The 5868-nt window shown below is 41.2% G+C and overlaps 1 non-coding gene across 1 annotated transcript; it reads right to left on the bottom strand.

Moving 5' to 3' along the window:
- Positions 1 to 231: 231 nt before the first annotated feature.
- On the bottom strand, positions 232 to 338 carry LOC130991122 (small nucleolar RNA R71). Its single transcript, XR_009091085.1, has one exon. It is a non-coding gene; the product is annotated as a small nucleolar RNA R71 (small nucleolar RNA).
- Positions 339 to 5868: the final 5530 nt, after the last annotated feature.

Here is a 5868-nt window from a genome sequence, read left to right as displayed (position 1 = left end):
GGTCTTTCTCAAGATGACCCGAATGGACATCTCGGCAATTTCTTGGAGATATGCGATACTATCAAGATAAATGGAGTCCCGGAGGATGCCATTCGACTCCGACTCTTTCCCTTCTCACTAAGGGGCATAGCCAAGACGTGGTATCAATCTTTGGAGATTGGTTCCATCACTACATGGGAGAAAATGGCTCAAAAGTTCCTTATCAAGTTCTTCCCTCCAAGTAAGACAATGAAGATGAAGAAGGACATTGTCCAATTTCATCAATTCGATGGAGAGACCTTCTATGAAGCTTGGGAGAGATTCAAAGAGATGATAAGGAAGTGTCCCAACCATGGTTTGGATCAAAACACCATTATTTGCTCATTCTATACCGGGTGTAGTGGTGAGATGCAAAGAGACATGAATGCATCGGCCAATGGAGCATTGTTGGAGAAGAGCCACGAGGAGGCCGCCCACATCATTGAAAATTTAGCCGCAAATAGCTACCAATTTCCGGGGGAGAGGACTATTTTGAAGAAGGTGGCGGCTACAACAAGCTCGGATCCAATAGCTCTTTTGACGGCTCAATTGACCGCTATGAATAACAAGATTGATGCTATGTCAATATCAAGAGTAGAACCCGTGGTTGAAGAACAAACTAGCTTTGAGGATGTGAACTACATCAACAACAACAACAACCGAGGCGATGGGAACTTCCGGCCTCAACAACAAGGTGGCTATCAAGGACAAGGGCAATACAATCAAGGGTTTCAAGCAAATCGTCACCCGAATCTTTCCTATGGTAATCCCAATAACTTCTTACAACCACCGCCCGGATTTGCGGTTAGTGATGGCATGATCAAGGAAGAGAAGAAGCTCAACCTTGAAGAGATCTTAATGAAATTCATAACGGCCACTCAAGCCCACATGACAAGAACCGATGAAAGGTTAGAGGCTCAAGCAACCCAATTGAAAATGCTTGAGATGAAAGTGGGACAAATTGCCGAATCCTTAAGCAACCAACATCAAAAGGGGCAATTTCCGAGTAACACCGTTGTGAATCCAAAAGAACATTGCAAGGCTATCACTATAAGAAGTGGGAAGATACTTGAAGAGTCCAAGATACCTCCGGAAGTCATGAACAATGATGAGAACATTTCCTCAAAAATGCAAGGCGATAAGGAGAAGGAGAAAGATGTGTACAAGGCACCACCACCTTATTGCCCACCAATTCCATTCCCTCAAAGACTTCAAAAGAAAAATGTGGAGAGTGAGTTCTCTAAATTCCTTGAGATCTTTCGGAAGGTACACATCAACATCCCCCTTGTTGAAGCTTTGCAACAAATGCCCAAGTATGCAAAATTTCTCAAGGAAGTTCTATCCAAGAAGAAGAAATTAGAAGAATTTGAGACGGTCAACCTCACCGAAGAATGTTGTGCCATTCTTCAAAAGAAGCTACCCATCAAGATCAAGGATCCCGGGAGCTTTACTATCCCATGTGATGTTGGAAATGGTCGTTTTGGAAAGGCCTTGTGTGATTTGGGAGCAAGCATAAATTTGATGCCTCTCTCCATCTTCAACAAGCTTGAAATAGGAACCATTAAGCCAACCACGATTGCTTTGCAAATGGCGGACCGTTCCATTTCATATCCAAAAGGGATAGTGGAGGATGTCTTGGTGAGGGTTGACAAATTCATTTTTCCGGTGGATTTTGTGGTGTTGGATATGGTTGAGGACAAGGATGTACCTTTGATCCTTGGACGTCCATTCTTGGCGACGGGGAGGGCCCTAATTGATGTTGCAAAGGGCAAGCTCACATTGAGAGTGAATGATGAGAGTGTTACCTTCTCAATCCACAAAGCTCCCAAGCACAAAGATGGGGAAGAAAGAATGAGAGTGGAGGAATGCAAATTGATGCAAGTGATTGAACCTTGCATCAACATGAAAGAAAAATTGAAGGGAGAAAGGAAAGAGGAGGAAGCCCAAGGCTTGGAGTTGAAGCTTCTCCCCACACACTTGAAGTATGCATTCTTTGGTGAGAATGAGATACATCCAATGGGGCAAGACCGTGTACTCCAACTCAAAGAGTTAGATGAGTATCACGCATTTGAGAAGTCAAGCCTCTACAAAGAGAGGACAACAAGTGCTAATGACGAGATGATGCACAAACGGGAGTTTGCACCCGATGATGAAGTCCTTCTCCTCACCTTCCGTCAATCACTACCTCCGGAAAAGCCAAGATCAAAATGGACGGGTCCTTTCAAAATCAACAAGGTTTTCAACAATGGAGCAATTGAATTGAGAAAGAAGGATGAAAGAACCTTTGTGGTTGAGAAGGAAAGAATCAAGGCATTTTTGCCCTTGAAACCAAAAGTTGAAGTGTTCGTTGGAACCACCCCCGAGCCATAACACCATCATGGAGACGTCTAGCTCATGACGTTAAACTAAGCGCTAGTTGGGAGGCACCCCAACAAGGTACCCTTTAATTTTTGTATGGTTTATTTTTTTTATATGTTAGTTTTTTTTGTGAGTCCGAGACAACTTCTCCTTCTCTTTTCTTCCAAACTCATTTTCACTTTGTGTGAAATAAGTTTGGGGGGAGGGGAGAGATGGATTAGTTGTCTCATCTATCTTAAGCTTTACTTGTTTTTGTTTGTTTTAGTATTGTTGTCTTGTTTTTGTTATTGTTGAATAAATGAAAGCTTGAGAGTTAGTTGGGTTGATATTTTTGTTTTTGTTTTGCTTGGGATAATTGTATCAAACTTTGTGATGTTGATTGAATGTCATTGGGCTTATGATATGAATCGTTTCTTGGAAAAATTGTGTGTATCACTTGTGGATTATGCATGAAAAGTTTGAACTTGTGACAAGTGAGTTAAATGTTTTGCCTCCAAGAACTTGATAATGAGCTTGTAAGATTTGAGCCATTGATTGTCATATTATCACAATCTCATTTTGTTCTTGAGTGTAAATCGATTGAGCATGTATGTTGGTCTCTAGAACTTGCCATGAGTCCTCTCTTGAAAATAAAAGTAGATGTGTTGTTAATATTGAAGTGATTTAAGGCCATCTTTGTTAGCCACTTGACCCCAATTGTGCCAAATTCTCATATGATCCTAGTTTACCCCTTTTGTGCCTTGTAGCCTTTCTTTGAATGAACCAATGATAAAGGGGTAGAACTTAGAGTGTTAGTGGTTGCTTTGATGAAGAAAAAAGTTTGGGAAATGATTGAAATTGCTTATCAAGCTTTGATTGTGTGAAAATCACTAATCCCCTATGAGCTTGATAACACTCATATTTCCATGGTTTTTAATATTCATATGATGTTAATTTTATAGGAAATTGAGTGTTGGATGATTGTTTTGTGCTTAATTTGCTTTATCTTGTGAAACATGATTCTTACTCGAACTTTGAAGGAATTTTTAGATTTATTGAGTTCGAATTTGGAACAATGTTCTGAAATAGAAGTTGTAGATTGTCTCGATACGAGTTCGTGAGCGCAAACGGATCATAAATCGGAGTTCGGACGAGAAAGTTATGGCCGAAACAAAAACGTCGCGCGCAGCAGTCAAAATTCGGCGACCTAAACGGCGATCGCCGAATTTTGGAGATTTTATGAGCAAAATCGGCGACCAAAACGGCGACCGCCGAACGGGTCGCCGTTTTCCCTGTTCAGATTTTGGCCTTGAGGAAGAAAAACGGCGATCGCCGTTTTTGGAGGATTTTTAGGCCATTTTCGGCGACCAGTTCGGCGACCGCCGAACGGGTCGCCGTTTTTGGGCGTGTTTCCGTTTCCTTCCGCGTTTTTTACGATTTTTCAAGTTATTTTCGAGCTCAAACTTTGTATTTTACCCTGATACTATAAATAGGTCCTCTTTAGACCTATCTAGGGTTCCCAGCTTTAGTTTTTCAGTTCCCAGACTTCATATTTCAGTTTTATAGCTTTAGAATATTTTAGTTTTCCAGTTTTCAAGGCTTGGATCAAGATTGAAGATTCAAGCCGCTACAATCGTTTCAATTCGGTTTTTATACAATTTGTTTTTACAATTGCGTTCAATTTAATTATGTTTATATTTGATTTTATTATGTCTGGCTAGTCTTTTAATCTGAACCTAGGGTTTGTATATAGCTAATTGATTATGTGTTTTTAATTTATTGATATCAATTTGCCCTCCAACTTATGATTCATGATTCATGGTGCTTAATCTCTTGTAAATTATCTGATCAATGATTTACATGTCTAGCTGTTCAGTTTGAGTCTTGAATGCGATAATTGTTCTGCCGATTCATGAATGCATGATATAGTGTTAGCCTTGAGTCTTGAATGCGATAGGTGAAGCTATAGGAAGCTATTCTTTATGTGCTATTGGGAGTTAATTTATTCCTTGGAGTCTTGAATGTGAAAAGGGATTAATTAATCTACGTTCATAGGTGGTCGTTAGAGACGCTTGTGGATAATATAGTGATCTTTCATCAGGGTTGGATTAAAATTGGTAATTGAATCAATAGGTTGAATGCATGTAGTTGATTGGTGAAAATACATCCCTAGGGTCAGAGCTTTTCCATATTTGAATTTATCTACGTATTTTTATTAGTTTCTATTTGCGTTTTAATTTACGTCAACCAATCTCTACCTTTCGTTGCCTGAATATTACTATAGTTTAATTAGGATTACTTAGAGTCATTCGTTGTAATAGTCCCTGTGGATACGATACTCGGTTACTGATTTTGTGCTACAATTGCACCGTGTTAGTTGCGGTAATTTTGTTGCTAATAATTTAGTGATCAACTTTTTGGCGCCGTTGCCGGGGATTGTTTAGATTTTACTTTAATATTTCCAATAGGACTTAATAGTACTGCAAGATTTATTTGTTTTTATTTTTATTTTCTGGCTTTTATAAGTTGTGTTTCTGTAGGTTGCATATGAACACACGATCTCACGAGACTCCTCTCTTTGAGTTCGACCCTGATATCGACAAGACCTTGCGCAATCTTAAGAAGCAACAGAATCAAGTTGAGGATAATACGATGGCTACTCCAGAGCAAATCCAAATTCGAGCTCTGCAAGAGCAGTTGAAGAAGCTGCTTGACGCACAGGAGACGGGAGAGGCTCCGAAACAACCAGCCATCAATGAAGCGTTCATACCACAGTATGTATACCAGGAGCCCCCACGTGTGAACGTTACCAACTTTGAGCTGAAAACGGGTCTGATCACGATGGTTCAACAGAGCCAATATGGTGGACAGGCGATCGAAGACCCTAATGCGCACCTGGCGCATTTCCTGGAGCTGTGTAGCACGGTGAAGATGAATGGTGTCCCTGATGACATTATCCGTCTTCGTCTTTTTCCCTTTTCACTGCGGGATAAGGCGAAGTCGTGGTATCATACGCTGCAGCTGGGAAATAATGTTGTGTGGGAGGACTTAGCTCATGCGTTCCTACGCAAGTTTCATCCGCCTGGCCTTACGTTGAAATTGAAGATGGACATCGTGCAGTTTCAACAGTACGATGGAGAAAAGCTAGCGGAGACTTGGGAGAGGTACCAGGAGAAGCTCAGAAAATGCCCAGGCCATGGTTTTGATGAAGGTACGCTAGTGATCATGTTCTACAATGCCTGCGGGGAGCGTACGAGGATGCACATGGATACAGCTGCAGGCGGCTCTCTACTCCAGAAAAGCAGCTCTGATGCATGGAGCATTATTGATAGTATGGCTTCTACGAGCTACCAATGGCCATCTGAGCGTATGCAATTGAAGAAGGTTGCAGCTGCGTCCACTTCTGATCCTATGGCAGCTATGGTTACTCAACAGGCAGCGATGGCTACACAGCTGGCAGAGCTGACTGCAAAAATTGGTGAATTGAATGCTGGACGTCATGAGCAAGCTGTG

Source organism: Salvia miltiorrhiza, chromosome 6 (genome assembly GCF_028751815.1).
Source record: "Salvia miltiorrhiza cultivar Shanhuang (shh) chromosome 6, IMPLAD_Smil_shh, whole genome shotgun sequence".
Classification (NCBI taxonomy): domain Eukaryota; kingdom Viridiplantae; phylum Streptophyta; class Magnoliopsida; order Lamiales; family Lamiaceae; genus Salvia; species Salvia miltiorrhiza.
The sequence above is the reverse complement of the archived record's forward strand: the minus strand, read 5'-3'. Positions and strand labels throughout refer to the sequence as shown.